Source organism: Haemorhous mexicanus, chromosome 27 (genome assembly GCF_027477595.1).
Source record: "Haemorhous mexicanus isolate bHaeMex1 chromosome 27, bHaeMex1.pri, whole genome shotgun sequence".
NCBI lineage: Eukaryota > Metazoa > Chordata > Aves > Passeriformes > Fringillidae > Haemorhous > Haemorhous mexicanus.
The window spans coordinates 2,513,569-2,531,751 of NC_082367.1; the positions used below are offsets into that span (position 1 = coordinate 2,513,569).

Consider the following 18,183-nt stretch of genomic DNA (forward strand, 5'->3'; position numbering starts at 1 on the left):
TTTTCTGTGGATAACCTTTTTTTTTTTTCCTTGCTGCAGCCACATACTCCCTTTCCTGTTGCTTATTTTTCCTGAATTCCCCCTTCTTTCCCAGCCCGCCCACGTTTATAATATAATTAATAACGTTCTTTTATATGTATGCTTTTCTGATGCTCCGACTTCGTTAATCACTTCAGTCGTCTTTGCTCCCCCGTCGTGAGGGAATTAATCGAGGGAGCACTGTGAAACTTTTTTTTTTTGCCTCTTTCGGGAATTTCTGAAACTTCCCTCGTTTGGCTTTGTCAGGTGTCCCATGTGCTGGCATGTGAAGCCAGTGGCACAGCAAACCTTTGCTTGTTGTCCTTGGTGATTGCGCTTTCATTGCATGTCTGCATTTTTTTCCCCTTTGTAATGCTACATCTGAAGCCTTTACACCAATTAAACGCGAGTTAAAGTTACCATCCCAACTAATCAGCACATTTGAGTTAGGTGCGGTGGGGTTAGGTTTTAACTGCTGCGTAAATTCTGTTAAAATGTTCCACAAAAATCGGGGTGAGGAGTGCTCATCGCTGCCGCGTGTGTTGGGGTTGTTGCTTGTCTAGAGCCGCTGGGATGGGTGAGCGCCTCTCACCGCAGTGATGACAGTGGGAAGGGGGATTTTTACAACCTGGAATCGTCTGTGGCATTCCGTGTTTAGAGGGAAAAAATGCTGTAACTTCCCACATGCCTACAGCCTCATGGCAGAGGTATGCATCTGCTGACCTGCGGGACACTGTGGGGAGGCGTCGTTCCCCAGTGTTACAGTCTGTGCGAGGACGGAACCGGCAGCTCTGTGCTCTGGTCACTTTGTGCAGCCAGTACCAGCTGGCACATTTCGGCAGGGACAGCGTGCTCTGAGGCTGGTTCGCATCTGCGGCACTTGCAGGAGTGTAATTCCTCCATTGTATGGGCTCTGCAGCAGTAGGGACTGCTCAAAGCTGTCGGCAGTGCCTGCCAGGCTGATACCCCAGGAGCCCCAGGGGACCCCTCCTGGGCATGGGACCCCCTCACCGGCATCGTGCCTGGACCCCTGGGGTTGCTCAGAGCAGCAGGCCCTCTGTAGCACTACCAGGAGGACATGGAGAGCTGATTGCTGTGTTTCTTCTGGATATGTCTGAAAGTTCCTGGGGGAAGGAATGAGTTGGGGTAAAGGGAGTGTGGGAGGGCAGCACAGTTCAAGAGTAGTCAGGTCCCCATTAACTAATGTCTCCTGATATAGGTAGTTCTTCAACCTCAGCTTCCTCATAACACCATGAAATAATAAAATTTCTGCACTCCAGTACAGGCCAATCTGACCAAGGCTGACTTCCTTAGAAGTAAAAATAAGTTACAAGAGTGCAGACTTTTTGCCAGCCTTCTGGCTGTCTCTGTGTTCGGAAAATTGCCCAACTGAGAGGAAGTTACTGATTTTCTTTATTTAATATGAGGCTAGGAATTGTAGGCAAAAATAACTCATGTTAAAAAAGAGAACTCTCAAATGTGGCTGTTACAAGAAATGATAATATTTAAAAGCCCAGTACGCCTTGCAATCTAGGCCACATTATTTTGTGTGTTCGAATGGGTTGGTGATTACATCTTTGAGCATAACCTTACCAGAGTATTGTGCCCAGGGCCTCTGAGGCTGTGCATGTCCTCCATGAGACGTTTCCTTCCCTCCGTGGGCTGCAGTTGGTGAGGAACCAGAGGCCTCTCTCCTCACAGGAGTTCTTCAGAAAGTATGGCTGGCGTTACTGAGTGAAATGACAAAGAAGGACAATTTTGATACAATTGTTACACTAAAATGAAGCATATAATCTCACTAGGGGGTCGTTTTTATTGAAAGATTCCCACAAGGGTGATGGTTCGTAGCAGTAATATGTTTCACACTAAATAGTGAACTGCAGATCACGTGAGCCCTTAAAATCTGTTGGAATGGAGAACCTTTGTTGTGATGGTTATGGCATGGTTACATTCGTCTTCACATGTCTAAGGCCTGCTGTACAGACTTTTTGCCTTGGGTAATGCTTGTATTTGCACACGTGAAGTAGAGAGCATGAATGTTTTCAAATACTTGGTGGCAGCTGATGAGCAGGTGTTGATTGCCAGCACTTCTTGCATTCCCAAAGCTGGTGGTTGGCTTTGTCCTTCCATACTGTTATTCTCTCTGCTTTCAATGGGCGGAATCTTTGGAGGGCTTTAGTCTTTTAACTTGATCTCCTCTTCCCTTGGTAGCCACCAAAGGTGTGATTAATCTCCCTGTCTAAGCTCATGTGTTTGCCAGGATAACTGGGGCTGGCAGCCTTCTCCTGGTGGTGACTGCAACCACTCATTGCACACACTGTGAGCAGTCACATCTCTCTGGATTTGAGGGTTTACAGCTGGTGGCTGATTCAGTTTGGTGGAAAACCCACAAACCATTTGCCCTTAACTGTCCAGATTTAGGAGCCTTCATAACCACCCTGGCTGAGAAGGCATGCCAGGCATGCCATTCCTGTGAAGTCGGTGGGGTTTGGGTTGATTCAGCAGCCTGAAAAACAGTGTTTTTGAAATGATCAAATATAAAGTGTGGCATTGGATGTCAGCCATCAGAATGTGGCAATTTAGGCCTTAATGCTTTTGTGTCTCTGGCCTGTCTTAGGTTTTGGCAGTGATGTTCCCCTGCTGAGGCCCTAATCTGGGCAGATAAGGGTTTGTAAGGATGCCTCAGCCCTGTGTGCTTTAACCCTCACCAGGGTGGAGTAAGATATGCAGGTGCAACACATGGCTTTACCTAAGCATGACAGCAGCATGCACAGAAGTGTGAATGCTGTGCACAGAAGTGTGAATGCTGTTTCCTTTTCTGTAAAAGAAAGCCGAGAATATTTTTGTTGTGTTCCCGAACATTTGAATTTCACATAGAAGCACAGTCCAGAAAGGTGAATGCACCCTGTGTGTGATGGGCTGAAAGGAGAAGGTGGTGTTTAGAAAAAAGAAGAGTTTTAATGTTATACTTAACACTCAGCCTATTCTGCAACCTTGTCTCTTCTCCTAATAAAGCCCCTTAGGATCCACCCCAATAACCCCAGGAATGAAATGTATTGCTTCCTTGCTTGGGAACAAAGTTGCCAATGCACAGGTATAAAGTACAAGACCACATAAGCTGGTAAGTTTATTTCTGTGGGACTGAGGGCGGATGAGAGTTGGCTGCTTGCTCTTGTCAAGTTGAAGGACAGATGGGTTTTCACATCCTCTCCAGTCATGGATCTGGGAAGAGCTACATCAGTGCAGGTGGGCACTGTGCCTGGAGGAGGTGGGTTTGCCTTTCCTCTTGTCCTAACTGCCTTCTCCTCCCGGTGCCCTTTCTAGCCCTATCCCAGCTGACAAAATCTCCACGCAGCCGTGTTCAGAGAGTTGATCTGGGTGAAAATTAACCATCAGCCTCCCCCCACTCCCTTTAGCCCTGCCAGATTCCCAGCCTGGCTGCAGGGCTGCTTTACTCTGGCCAAGGGAGAGGAGCATGAGGCTAGAAGGAGACAGGCACAGTGCAGGGCCACCTGAAAATGACTATAAAACTTAAGTTTGAGGATCTGGTCCAAAGTTTGTGAGGTCACTTGTGCAGTAATAGCATCCCTTGAAACTTTAAGCATTGCTGTCTGTGTTGAGGTCTGTGTCACCACCATGCTTTCACAGTGAGTTTGGATGTGCTACCTTTGCAAAATTCCCCCTCACACAAAGTGCTGCCCAGGTCTGGGCAGAGGAGTAGAGACATCATTTTAAGAGGACTTCAGTGGAAAATTTTCTACATGTATTAAGTCCCAATCTTTTTGGCCCTGTTTGTCAGAGCTTCATTGAATTGAACAAAGCTAAATGTTGTCCTCACAAAGTAACTTCAGATCCTATCATCTGGGCTCTGAGCAGCTCTACTGAACACGGGCCAGCAAAGTGCCCCGGTCTCACGTGTGTAAATACTTTGTGTGAGCTGGAAACTTCCGTGTGGCTGCTCCTTGGCCTGCTGCAGTGTGATAGCTGTCATGCTGCCCTGCCCTGTGTGTCAGGGGAGCAGCTGTCCAGCCCAGCCACGCTCACTGCCCTCCCTTGGCTGCAGGCACAGGCAGACTGGCCTGGTTCCATGTCTGCTTCTGACAGGTGGGCTCCTGAGTGCTCCAGGATGAAGTAATGGGGGACATGCACTGTCAGGTGAGGGTACTTCCTCCTCACTCCTCCTTGCTGTCTGCCCTGGTTTGTGGGGAATGTGGTGGTTTAGCTGCTTCAAGTCACAAAGGGGGAAGTGTAGGCTTTAACGATTTTTAATCAGTACTGGGTGGACAAGCCCCTGCATGTAAACATTTATAGTTCTGAATTTACTTAGCTAATTGGTTTTTAAGTCATAGTTTGACCTGCTGTTCTGCCCAGGCCATAGTATCAAACCTTACTTAGTATTGAATTAACTCATTAACTCAGCCGGTTTTGAGGTTTGTGATTTCAACTTGCAAACTTGATGCCTGGAGGGGGGGAGGGGGCGTTGATCTAAATAAGATTTTTTTGCCACAAAACCCCCGTGTTCCTTGCTTGGGTTTGTGATTGTTTGGCTCTGCAGTAGTAGGACTGATTTCATTCAGACCCTTTGCAAATAGTGTCGTGGCTATCCTTGATTGTGCACTGCATGCCTCTGAGAAAGCAGAGCAGCAGGAGATGAGAACCAAGGCTTTCTTAGCCCTGGTAGGATTCAGCTTTGGTGGTTAATATTACAAAACCACTGGAGCTTGGGGCTCATGTGTCAGGCTGTGCAGTAGGAAAGCATCTGTGGCTGTAGGCAGGTGATGTGAGAGGGCTGCCTGACCTGTGCCATGGCACAGCAGTCCTGTGGGGCAGCTGAGGAAGGTGCATTCTGGTGACACACATCACCTCTGCTCCAGAGCAGCAGCTCTCCCACTCTGGGAGCCAGTGGGCAACGTGTAGCAGGTCATCCCAGTGGCTGCTCCCATGTCCCCTGAGGGTCCTGGGGCAGGTGACAGCAAGTATCCTGCACTGGAAGTGCAAGTGCCAGGGTAGGTAAAGATGGTGTGGGAGCAAAAGAGGGAGCATGTTGCTGTGTTCCTGCTTCTCGTGTGAGTGTTGCAGTGTTCTAATTGACCTCTAAAAATGGTAGCTTCATCCTAAGCTGAAAATGTCTTTCTGCATGACTGATCATGATGAACATAAGCTCAAGCAACTCTTTAATTAGCTCAAGAATGTTTCTCTTTGCCTTGAATGCTTCCTTTTCACCTTTTCTTCTGTGGCTGCATGCAATGCAGTGCTTGCAGAAAGGCAGCTCTGGGCTGTGCAGCAAGGGTGGTACTGACAGGGTGGTTCTGAGGGTTGCTGTCGTCAGCCCTGCCACCCGTGCTGCATGCAGCACAGCTCTGCACAGATGGGAGTGACAGCTTTTGCTGCAGTGCTGCACCCTCCGTACGTGTTGCAGCAAAATCTGTCAGACACGTTCATTCTCAGAATTGCATTAATTAAAATTGCTTCTATAAGCATTATCTGGCTCTGAAGGTTTAGCACTGGCTTGTGTCTTCCCCACTGGATTGATTTGAAAAGCACAGGATGTGTTTCTGAGGCTGCAGAGGCTCCAAGGTTGTCTTGATCATCTGATTCCACTGCAGCACTTTCAGCTGCTTGTGCCTTTGAGGTGCCTGTACCTCACGTGGGAGTGCAGTGGGTTACCTTAAAGGGAAAATCTGATGAAACTTCTTCAAGAACTTGTTGTTACATGTGATATCTTAGTGGAATTTACCGGAATAGAACGGAGATTCCTGACCTAGGATCTGGAACAGAGCTGCAAAAACATTAATTTCTCAGGTAGTGTGAATCATTTGGAAATATGTCTGTTTTTACTGGAAAACAATAATTCCTGGATTATACTAAATAGCTAGTAGTACTGCTTTGTGGTGAGAATTTGAACTTGAAGCAATTGAGAATTCCTAATGAAGTCTCTCACTCTTCTGTCTGCATCCTATTCTGTATAGCTGCTGTTCAGGATTGTTTTTAATGTTGCTGAGTATGACTAATGTCCTTGCATAAAGGCATCCTGTGTAACGTGGGTGTTGTTTCTGTATGAGTTTTGGCTGTTAGTATATTGTAAACTGCCTTCATATGCTCTAAAATTCCCTGGGTGTTACCTTCTATGCATTGGGCAGAGCATGGGAACAAGAAGCCCAGTTTGGAATAGATCTTTTCCTTTTGTGTGTAACCACTGTCAGAGGGGCTGTGAAGGGAGCAGTGAGTATCAGCAGTGCTTTGGGGAAGCTGTGAAATTGTGTGTGTTTGAAGGTGACTGCAGGAACAATGCTGCAGTGGAGCATTACTAGCTGTGGAGGTGGGGAACCCTTTTCCAGCACTGATGGGAAGATGGGGAGGTTCTTTGGGGTGTACTCTCTGCAGAGCATAGGGCACAAACAGGCTGCTGGTAGCTGGTGTGTAAGAGCTGGGCTGAGAGGCTGGCTGGAGGTGCAGGCAGAGAGAAACAGCAACTGCTGAGTGCAGGGAAACAGCTCTGCCCTGCTCACTGCCATGATTGCCAGGTGGCACTCCTTGGGTCTGGGTCACCTGCCCCTCATTTCCCTCCTGGAGCAGCAGGAGTGGCAAGCCCCATTCTCTAGCTTGCTTTCTCTGGCTGCCTTAGGACAGAACAGCTCCCAGGTCCTCACACACAGATCATCTCCATTCACTTTTCCTCAGCTGCCTACGCTTTGAGCTGATTTGCAAAGCAGGATGGGTTTTCTCTTTTTTTTTTTTTTTCTTTTTTTTCTTTTTTTAGAAGCTTGTGTGCTTTTATTGACTGCTGCAACTGCTGGGGCATGTGGCTGAGAGTTCAGCACAGTCCTTGCTTTGGAGCCCAGCTGTGTGTGAGCTGGTGGGGCACACAGAGCATCTCTCTCTGCAAAAGCAAGAATGGCAGCAGCAAGCTGGACAGGCTCAGCAAAGCAATGGCAGCATGGCAGTGTCTGCCTGTGGTGCAGATCAAGAGAAAGCTTTTCTTTTCTGCTCAGTACTGGTGAGATGCTGTCTGAAGTGTCATGAGGTTCAGGTGGGTATTTCACTAGACCAGGTTGCCTAAAGCCCCATCCAGCTTGACCTTGGACACTTCCTGGGATGGGGCATCCACAGCTCCTTTGGGTGACTTGTGCCAGTGACTCACCACCTCCACAGGGAGAAATAAATTTCTTCCTAATATCCAATCTTAACCTACTCTCTTAGTTTGAAACCAGTGCTCACATCCCATCACCACAGTGCATGGTATAAAGTCTGTGTCTTTCTTATAAACTCTCTTTATATATTGAAAGGCCACTATAAGGTCTCCCCAGTCTCCTCTTTTCCAGACTGGGCAATCCCAACTCTCAGCCCTTCTTCACAAAAGTATTAAAGCCCTTGGATCTTCCTTGTGGCCTCTTGTGAACCCACTGTAGTCTTTCTGAGGATGCCAGAACTCCAGATGTAGTGTTCCAGGTGGGGTCTCATGAGAGCAGAGTGGGAGAATCACTTCCCTTGACCTGCTGGCCATAATTATTTTGATGCAGCCAAGGACCACTGTTGGCTTTCTAGGCTACAAGTACACATTTTTGGGTCATGTCCAATTTTTTTGTCCACCAACACCCCCAAGTCTGTCTCTGCAGGGCTGCTCTCAATTCATTGATCCACCAGTCTGAGCTGATGCAGGGAATTGCCCCATCCCAGGTGCAGGAAGTGGCAGTGTGGTAAATTCTGACTGAACTAAAGGAAAATAATTTTCTCCCTGAGATTGTTCTGACAGGAAACAGGGCCCGAGGGGTTGGGGCATTTCTGACCCTGGAGATTTTTACAACTTAATGAAGTCCTGAGCAACCTGCTCCAGCTTTGGACAGGGATTTCAAACCCTGTTTGAAATCAGAGCTGGACTGAGATTAGCTTCCTCCCCTTACTGCTAACTAAGATGAGAGAGAAAATGTGAATTTCCTACTCTTTCCCTCCTCTGTAGAAAGAAGCAGCACGGGGTGGGGGGAGCAGTGTGGTTCTGTCTCATTACAGGCTCACCAGTGCTTCCTTCCTATGAAACATCCTTCCTTCCTTCAGTCCAGGGAGTACAAGGGGAAAAAAACATGTAAATAACAATGCAAGTGAGCACGGTGTCCTGGGGTAGATCCTCTGCTGCCATTTTTGCTTCATGCTCTATTTCTCACTCTCCACTTCTTAAACATGTTGCAAGAAAAGCATATGCCCTCTTGGCTCTGATCTTCATTTAGGATAGGATTCAGATAAATTAATGCTTGGCATTAAGCCTGCAGATTTTGTCATTAGCATCTTGTGTAATGCTTGCAGGAGTACCTGTGCTGCAGGAGCAGGAGAATTTGTCTGCCTGCTGTCCAGTAGTCAACAGCCTTGGATAAACAGTGGACTTAAAAGCCAATGCAGGCTGCCCTGTAGAACTGCCTTGTTTAATACAATGTAATTCAAGATTGTTGGTTTTCTAGCAGCATGAAATGGAGAATTTGGAACAAAGTTTTCCCATAATAGTCATGAGTGGAGTGGCATCTTTAACCCTTTCATGTCCTATTGACAAAAAGCTGGTGGGAGATGGAAGAGCTTTGAAGTTGGTGATGTTATTCAGCCTTGGAAGAAGTATGGCTCAGGACCTTCCTGATGGAAATCCTGTCCCACTTCTGACTCCAAACAGCTTCCTAGCTGCCTACTGAAGGAGGCAGCTGGGTGCTGGGGACGGTCTCTCTGGGAAGTTACAGCTGTTGTGCTTTTTCAGTGTTCTCCCTTGTCAAAGGAGATGCTTTTCCCCAAGCAAATGGGGAATTACTCTGGCCCATTTTTGGAAAGAAGGGGCAGAGGCCAGGTATCTCTCTGCTATCTCTCTCTACATTAAGGAGAATCCCAACAGTGACTGCTGAATGCCCCAGCCAGCAACCAGACCTTGGACCTCTGGCTTATGGAGAATATCACGTGCCCTTGCAGCTCTTCCCAGAGCAGAGGGTGTGGTGCAGGGCATGTGGCTGGTCTCTGCCTCCTGGGGCAATGAGGTGCCCTCACCTTTATGTCCTGCTTGCCCTGGTCCTGGCACAATGCTGTATGTCTGTGTGTGAAATGCCTGTTGTCATTTTGAGAGGCTCAGCCTGCAAGTGAATGCATTCCATCCATAAATTCATCAAGGCTTTCAAGTGGGCAGTTTTCAGTGGCAGAGCTGCCCAGTGTCATAACACCATCTTGGCAGCTTGTCTTGGAGTCTCTTGGAGTGTTAATTTTAAGGTTAATTTTAATTTTAACACTCTCTTGGAGTGTTAATTTTAAGGTTAAAATTCCCACAGCTACAAGCATGCTCTCACAAAGGCAGCATGTTCCTGTTTGTAAATGTTATTTTATTTACTTTTTTGTTACCTCAGGGTATTTTCAGCAATAAATTGAACACAAAGACTACTGTTAGGATCTTCCAATCCACCCAGCTGTCCTCATTGAGCAAATCATATTTAAGAATGATTTATAAGACATTTTTAAGTTCCTGAATATTTCCTTTCATTTGACTTCACACTTGCCAGTGAACAAAAAAGCTGCAGGTTGGGACCTCAGAGAGGAAAGAATAGCTGGTTGTTATAAGGGAGTCCAGGATCACAATTAGTATTTAGTACAGCAAATACTAACAGGGGACAGAGTTACCAGCTGTTTGTATTGGGCGGCCTTGAAGGATGTAGAGATTACTCAGGGTGTGTTGGTTAGCCAGCCAGCCTTCACTTACCTGTGCCAGTGGTTGTGAGACACTGCCTGTGGTCCACCCAGTTCACATGACTGGGGAGAAATCAGCCAGGCCTTGGCTGCCCTGCCTGTGAGTCAGTGCCTGTGTGGGTACCTGGCTGATGGAAGGTGTCCTGCTGCAGCAGCATGCTCTGGCTTGCCTGCCTGCTCCTGTCCTGGGTGCTTGCTGGGTTCAGCTGCTGCTCCTGCAGGGCAACCAAGCAGCTCTGGAAGAGCCCCTGAGCTGGTGATGGCACCTTGGTTTGGTAGCAGCACCTGGTATCTTGCTTCAGAGCGTGTGGATTTCATGAACTGGGGCCAAAAGGTTTGCCTCAAGCTGGAAATGATGCTGCTGCTGTAACCCAAGCTGGCCAGCCTTTCTGCCAGAGGCTGACAGGTTCCTCCTGGACTTTTCATGACAGCAGTGTTAACCCTGAGGCTGCTGAACTGAGGTGTGCTGCTAGTCTCTCCCACATCTCTAACAAGTGTTTGTCCAAAAGCTACAGAGTGGCACAGCTGCAGTGAGCTCCAGCTCGTGCTTGAGCTGCTGCAGTGCTGCCCCTGCCAGCGTGCCACAATGCCAGGCACTGCAGCTCCCCTGACTCACAGCCCTCTCACTGGCAGTTTACAGCTCAAGTCTAAACCCTGGTTTGCTCCAAGAGCAGCAGCAGTGGCACCTGTAACCTGAATCAGGTTCCCTGGCTTCCTCAGGGGCCCTTCCACGAGTCTGAATTGCTACTAATTGCAGACTTTGTTCAACCCTTTGCATTTTGGCTGCAAACACAGGGCAGGCCCGGCTGCTGAGCATGCCTGCAGAAGTTCTGCTGTCCATCTATCCCAGGGCAGGGTCCTGAAAACCTGCCAGCAATTTAATCTTCTGCATCTGCACTAAGCAGGGCAAGTTGTGGATTTGCATGGGGGAGGCTGTGTCGGGTGTTAGCCAGGCCAGGGTAAGCTTCTCACAGCCAAATCAAGGGGAGCAGCAGTGTGCCCTGAAGAGGGATCCCCTCAGCAAGAGCAGCTCTGCAGAGACTTGGGGTAAAACTTCTGATTTGGGAGATTTCTGATGATCATGTTTCTTTCTAGCTGTAGGGCTGTTCTGTTCAATGGCTGGATAGCAATGCTAATGATTTATAAAGTTCACCTACAAGATAGAAGTTAAAACTGGGGTTATGCTTGAATATTGAATTTTATCAGAGTAATTAGTCTTAGATGTCTGCTTAGAATTTTTGAGTGACAGGGCTGTTAGTAAAGATTAATGGAAAATTAAAATTTAGACACTGAAATATGAATGATCATTTTTATTTCAGGTCACATTTTATTTCCTTGTGCTGCCATGCCATCAGTCTGAGGGTCTGTGCAGTGCCTGCTGGACCTGCTTAGAACAAAATCCTGGGTGCACAGAGCAGAAGGAGGTGCAGGGCAAGGTGTGCAGAGAGGACAGGGCACCTTTCCTGAAGTGGAGTTTAAGCTGACAGTCTAAGCTGTTCCCAAAAGATCTTCCCTGCTAGTACCAAGGAGTGGGGACAATCCTGATCACATCAGTGCTGCCTTATGTTTGTAGAGTTCTTGGCATGGCTTGGCCTGGATCTTCCCAGACAAGGTCTGTCATGTTTGGAGGCAAAGCTGGTTTAAAAGGGTTGTTCCCTGCCAGTTGGCCTTGGCACAGAGGACAGACCTAAGCCAGGCTGATGTACTGGTGCAGGTGTACCCTAATGCTCTCCTTGGTTACTGATAGTGCAGTCTCCAAGAGGCCATTCATCCACCTGGCCTTACAAACTGGGATCAGCTGGGTGATTTTCTGACAGTGCTGCAGACTTTTTTGTCTTTGGGGAATGCCTGAATATTTTTGTATTGAATGCACAGCTCTAGCAGACTACATTTTGGGTACACAGGTACCACACACAGGCTGGTTGCCTGCCTGTCCTTTCATTTTTGTCCAAGGTGGAAAAATGGATGGATTGGGAACTGCAGCAGTCCAGGACAGGCAGTAGCTATGGCAGCTCCCCAGGCTGTTCCTGTGGCAGCTGTAAGAGAGCTGAAAATTCCTTTTGGCACTTACAAACTTGATTGAATGAATTCTTCCAGGGAGAAAGTTCCAAGAGTAGCCAGTTGTCTGTGCTACAGAGTTCATTGGCTTGTTTTTTTGGGAGGACCTTTGGTTAATCCCAGTTTTCTGCAGGGTTTGTAGGGATATACATGGACACCTCTGAGTGCCTGAGCCGATTTTTAGCCAGAAAAACTCACAGCAATCAAAGGAGTATTTCTGCAAAGCTGACTCAGATGTCCTTTTACTCTGTTAGGAGAATGGAATGTGCCCTGTATCAGGATGCAGAGAAACACACAAGACTCCATAATTTTAATGCCAACAGGGACATGTTTGTAGCCATGTGGCTCTTGGGTATAGTATTAGGAAGAATGTGAAGGTTAGAGCTGCCTATGCCTAATCAGCAGAATGGTTCAAAGATGGTTATAAATACTTGAAGTTAATCTTATTAAGTGTATTGTACCAGGCAGGCCTGTCCCAGCTCTGTAGATGCTGCTAGATGAAAAATTGTGTGTGCTTTTGGGTGTGTAGCCAGTTTGCAGTGTGGCACTTGTCAGATGTGCAGTGTTAGTCCTGTTTCACCTGGACAAGCATTTGTGACAGGACAATAAAGGAGCTCAAGAAGATAAGAAGAGCTCTGGTGGATGAGAACAATGGCTGGAAATGGACACCTGGGGAGGAGGGAGAGCAGCAGGAGAAATGTGCAACCATGAAAGGATTCTTCCAACCTGCAAGTTTTGTCTCAAGTGGTCTTGCTGAACTAGGAGTGGTTCCCTGTAGGAATGACCTTGAGGGATTTTTCTTCCACAAATGTATCTAACTGCTGCTTTATGAACCTGTGAGGACTTCTAGCTTCCATAACATCGTGCAGCAAGAAGTTCCCTAGTGTACCACTACATGCAGGCAGAAGTAGGGCACTGAACAGAGTGAGCCCAACCAGAAACAAGCAGAAGGTACCAGGATGGAACAAGGGAGTGCAAACACCAGCAGGAACTGGGATTGATGGTACTGACCCAGTTTTCAGCACAAGCATTCCAGAAGAGGGTGGAGGGAGTAGCATTGTGCTTGAAAGGTAGATTTATAGTGGCCAGGTGAAGAGGGTAGAAGAGTCAAGTGAAAATGAGGAAGAGAAGTCTGAGAAGAGCTTTTACTCTATGCTGAATATCTGGGAATAATGGAAGTTTGAGAAGCACAAAAGATGCAGTGATGCAGGAGAGAAGAAAAGGAACAGAGGAGAAGGCACTGTAGGTCCAGCAGAAGTGCCTGTCTCCTCAGCATCCTAGCTGTACCCATAGCCCAAACCAGATGTTGGCGAGGAACATGGAAATAATGAGTATGTGTCCCTATTGTCTGCTTCCAGGGATGTCCTGAGTCACAGAACTTTGGGTTCTTCACATTCAGTAGTCTTTGACATAGAATTTCATTAATTTTTTTAACAATTTTCTGCATCTTGCTTGCTCTGAATCCCCCCTGAATCTTTTCAGTTAATCTGGGCCTTTCAGCCAGCCCATGGGTGGCTCAGGTACCTTCATGCTGGCACATATTTGGGGGCTGAAGTGATGGTGAGAGCCATGGTCCCTGAAGTCCTTTCAAAGCTGAGCTTGATGGAGGTGGGAGGGAGGGATGGAGGGTGAAGGAGGTGGGAGACTCTGTGTCCAGTAATTATTACAAAAGCACCACTGAGCTGGGGCTGCTTTTCCCATGCCATCTGCAGGATGCTGCCAAGTTTGTGACTCGCTGAAGAGATGCCTGCATAGTGTTTGTGAAATCAAATGTGACAGTAAAATCTGCTTCTGAGGACAGTACAAGTGACAGCATGGGAAGAAATAAAACATCTTTCTCAGCTTTGATTCCAGTGCAGGATGGCACATAGGAGCAGCATGCTGAGGGGCTTTGGAAGTATCCACCCATTTCTGATCAAGGGCTCCAGAGCATGGGAAACATCTTCCTTGCCTTGGAGCTCCCAGGGCAGGGATGCCACTAGCAGCCCTCTCTTTGGCACTTGTGCAGGTCAACACTGTTCTGTATTGCTGAAAGGAAGGTGCTGCACCTGGTCAGCAAATGCTTGACCTGCTTTCAGTGAGCCCTTCCAGTGTGAATCAAGCAGTGATTTCTGGGGGAGCTGGAGGAGGGTGGCTTTGTAGAGGAAAGCAGAATCTCTGCTGTGCTGTGCACAGTAAAGCACAACTGCTCAAACCCCAGTGCTACTCAAAGCATCTGCTGTGAGCAGCCCTGGGTGGCTTTGTGCTCTGCTGCCTTTGCATTGGCCCTGCCAGCTCCATATAGGGAAATTTATTTTATATTGCAGGGAGAAGCTGAGGAGTTCACTGGGTGATTAGAGTGTTGACGTAGGGTCAGTGTGACTCAGTGATGTGCCAGATCCTCTCTGGCATCTGCAGAGCCTGCTGCAGTGTCTCACATTGATGTCATAATTTGAGTTTTCTTGAAGACTGTGGTCGCTGTGGTTATTTTTTGACTGCTGTCTCATCATTTCACATCTCTAGTCTCATATTGTATTAGTCAATAGTCAATCCACTTCCAGATTGCTGAGCTTTTTTCTGACTTTTAGAATTTCCTCTCCCACTAGATGCAGCCATTTCTGAGACAATTCATCCCCCAAAAGTCACTTTGCCTTTGTGTCCAGTGGGGCCAGGGACTCTCTGTCCCCTTCCTCTGTAAGCAAATACATCATCTGCCTCCTCAGCTGTCCCAGGAGGTTGTTAGATGCCTGCAGGTGACATGCAGGGTTGATGTCACATAGGGGACTTTGGCTCTTGTTCAGTCTGTCTTGTTTTATACCCTTTTTATTTTCTTGAGTGGTTTTTTTCTTGTTCTCATGACTGTGTGTTATTGTGTCAAGTCAAGAACCAGGTGTTGGAAAGAACTCTCAAAAGGCAAAATCCTATTAAGAAAAACTTTCCTTCCTTCTCTTTTTAACTGAGTGAAGGCTCTGGCCACAGTATTGCCATTTGTGGCATATTGCAATTTGTGACACCTGTGTCCTTTTTCTGTATAGATGGTAGAGAAATTTTACTGTACAAATAAAGAATGACATGCTGGACTCCTTCCTGCCCATTTCACCCTGGGGCAGGGAAGAGAAGTCCCAGTGATGCTCTCACCACGTTGAGCTGTGTTACAAGCATGATTCATCAGCAGCATTACTGTATGTGAGCATGACATGTTCTCACTCCCTTCCATACGTATGCAACACCAGAAACCTTTTAATTAAAACTGCAGGGGGATGTGCACATGGGGCAGAATCCAACCAACACATCTAACCTACACCTCAGGTGGAAAAGTATGCATGAGAGCAGGAGGATTGTTTCATCAGCTTCTCCCTGACCTGCTTGGCCATTGGGGACTGCTCAGAGGAACTCCCCTGCTCCCCCAGGTTTTGCTGGTGTGCATCCACAGAGCTGTCCTCGTGCCTGAAGTGACTCTCAGCCACCTAATGTAATTTGAACTCCTAGTCTGGAGTCATTGCCTAAGGTTCCCTTTCCCCAGATGTGTCCAAACACTCCTACTACTGTGTTCAATGCAAAAATACAGTTTGCAGGAATATTCTGGGTAATAGTTCAGCAGAAAGTAGAACAGGGAGGATCTAAGTTCACCCCAGCACTTGGGGAAGTGGAGGGAGCAGTACCAGCTATATGCTGCATCCATAAGAGCATGGACAATAGCCCTGCTCTGCTCCTCACCTTAATCTGGGCCACCTGTCAGCTAAGGAATGCAGACCTCAGCCTGTGTGATTTCACAGCACAGAGGATCCCAGGGACTCAAACTCCAGTGGGGCAAGTTGTTCTCTGATTATAGCTGTGCTTGCATCTATTGATTTTCTATTGCCTTTGATGAGTGCTGCTCTCCAGAGTCTATGGGAAACCCTGGCAACTTCAAGAGCAAACAAATAAATTAGAAAAAAGAGATTTCAGATGAAGCCATTAAGAATTCTCATTCATCTGTAGGACTGGGCAAAGCCACATGTGTCATATATGCTGTGATGGGTGCTGTGACACACCAGCAGTGCCATCACTGGAACTGAGGCTCACACAACCACAGGGAGGGATCTTGCATTATCAGTATAAAAGTGCAAGCAAAAAGATGAAAAAACCCAAAGATTAGATGCAAAATGTGCTTGTGAGAGATGTCAGTGTCTCCTAGTACTTGACAGACATGTGTGGCAGCTGGCTGCATTTCTGTCTTGGCATAACAGAGGGCACAGTAGGAGTCTGTTCCAACAGTTATTTTCCCACATGAGTGTTTTGGGGACATCCTAAAATCAGGAGCAGTGGGTGCCTGTGGGACTCATCCCAAAACCAAATCAGAGCAAGGAACAGGATGTGTAGGGTGAGATGAATCTGTGCATCTGGAGAGGAGCAGCATTGTGGGCCTAAGGAACTCTGGCAGAGATGATGTGAGTGGGTCTAAGGTAGCAGCCATTTAATTGCTGTTTCTGAAATAGATGACTCTTATCTCCCAATTCATAAAGTGTTTGGCTAACACAAATGTTTCTAGCTGGAGGTTTTTTCCCCTCTGTTCACAGCTGTGAACTGACTGTATGTGTTTTGTGCAGGCAAGATAAAGTAATTCCAGGGGAGGTTAAATCCAACAATTCTGACAATTCTGATAAAGAAACATTTTTATAAAATTGTAGATAATGAGCAAAAGTGAGTGTGCAGAAAAAAATTAAATTTAAGAACGTGAAGGGTAATTGAGAGTTATGACTCTAGGAAATGTCTTGAACAGTGAATTCTCACAGCTGTTAACAGGATGGTATAGCCAAAGCCATGCAGAGTCAGAAGAGCCCTCAAAGGCAGTCTGCCTTAAACTGTGGGAGCAGGCAATTGATAGTGATAAATACGAATGTAGTTAGGAGATCTGCACACTTGTTGAGGAAGATCAGAAAACCCAATCATAAATCTGTGGGGGAAAGTAGAATCAGAATGAATCATTTCAATAGTGAATCCTGGTGAATTCACTGTTTGGTATTATGTTTCTGCTTTGAATTGGTTAAAATGTGTGAAGTTGGGGTTTGACTCCATGTGCTCTAATAAAGAACATTTTAGATGAGACAAAATCTGTTTTCCCTGTAGGTACTTACTGGCCACATATTTTGCCTTGATATTTTATTTGACTAACAGGTAGTTGGAGACTCCCCAGACTTCCTACCTGTCTCATTTGAAGCATGTTCTTTCAGAACTCAAATCCAAAGGGATGCTATTGTGCCTCTTGGCTTAATGCAGGACTGCCCTTGTTGCTGAGGCAAAATCAGGTCTTTAAGTTCTAAAGAGTCAAGAAGCACACCTGACTGCTTTTCTGAGCTCTTCACAAACTATCCCAGCTTTCAGTTCATGTTCTTGGCCCTGGAGAAAGAGTGGCATCATTGCTGGGGGAGACAGCTGCCATCCAGATACCTGGGCTGCCTTTGTTGTCAGTAGGGGAAGAGTTCTTCTGTGCAAAGTCCTGTTTCCCTGGCAAGGTCAGGTGAAGAGAGCTGAGCATCTTTTTCTCTTTCAAGCTAGAAGACTGCAGCTAAGCAAAGTGAGATGCATCAGCCTTGGGTGTGTCAATATACAGTCCAGTACCACATACAAAATAATGGCATCCCTATTGTTGTAGGAGTATTTCTGTTCAGTATTTCCTCTGGTACAGCCAGGAGGAGCTGTCCTGAGCTGCAGGGGTTCATCAGCTGCTGCTGTGACCACTGGGCTTTTCAGTGGGTCCACTGGCCTTTTCAGTGCCAGTCTTTAATCTGATTTTATTGCTGACTCAGATGGCTCTGTTAAACTGAACTCCCCCTGCTACATTTGCCACTGCCACAGTTTACTTGCTGTTTATGAAAGTTATCATCCTCTTTTCTTCCTGTGGTTTTTTTGTTTTGGTTGGGGTTTTTGTTTGTTTAGTTTTGGGTGGGGTTTTTTTGTTGTTATTGTGGTTTTTTGTGTGTGGGTTTTCAGTGGTTTGGGGAGGGTTTTTTTGGTTGGTTGGTTGGTTTTTGGGGCTTTGTTTTGGTTTTTTGTTGGTTTGGGTAATCAATGGGGTTTTTTTCCCAAAAGTTGTAAGATAGAGGTAGGTTGAGAACTGCTTACTTTTCCAAAAGAGAGAAAAATATGAAGTTCATACATCCATATCAGATTGTTCAGTACATTTACAAGCTTTATCAGATTTATTTAACAGCTCCTGTTTAAATATCTACCAACAATATTAATTAGCATTAGTAATAGTCCCAGTGTTTGAATCCTGTACCATTTGTTTTGATACTTTAATATCATTGACAGACTGGAGAAGGGCAGTCACAAACAGCCAGAGTTGTTTAGGTTTAAAGTCCCCTTGAGTTCTCTGGTCCAAGCCCTAATTCAAATCATGACTTCAAAGCAGTCACTACCTAAGATAATATTTTATATTGGCCA

The 18,183-nt window shown here is 46.6% G+C and overlaps 1 protein-coding gene across 1 annotated transcript in view; it reads left to right on the forward strand.

Moving 5' to 3' along the window:
* LUZP1 (leucine zipper protein 1) overlaps positions 1-18,183 on the forward strand; it is a 32,167-nt gene that overhangs the window by 573 nt on the left and 13,411 nt on the right. The gene's annotated exons all lie outside the window — the stretch shown is intronic.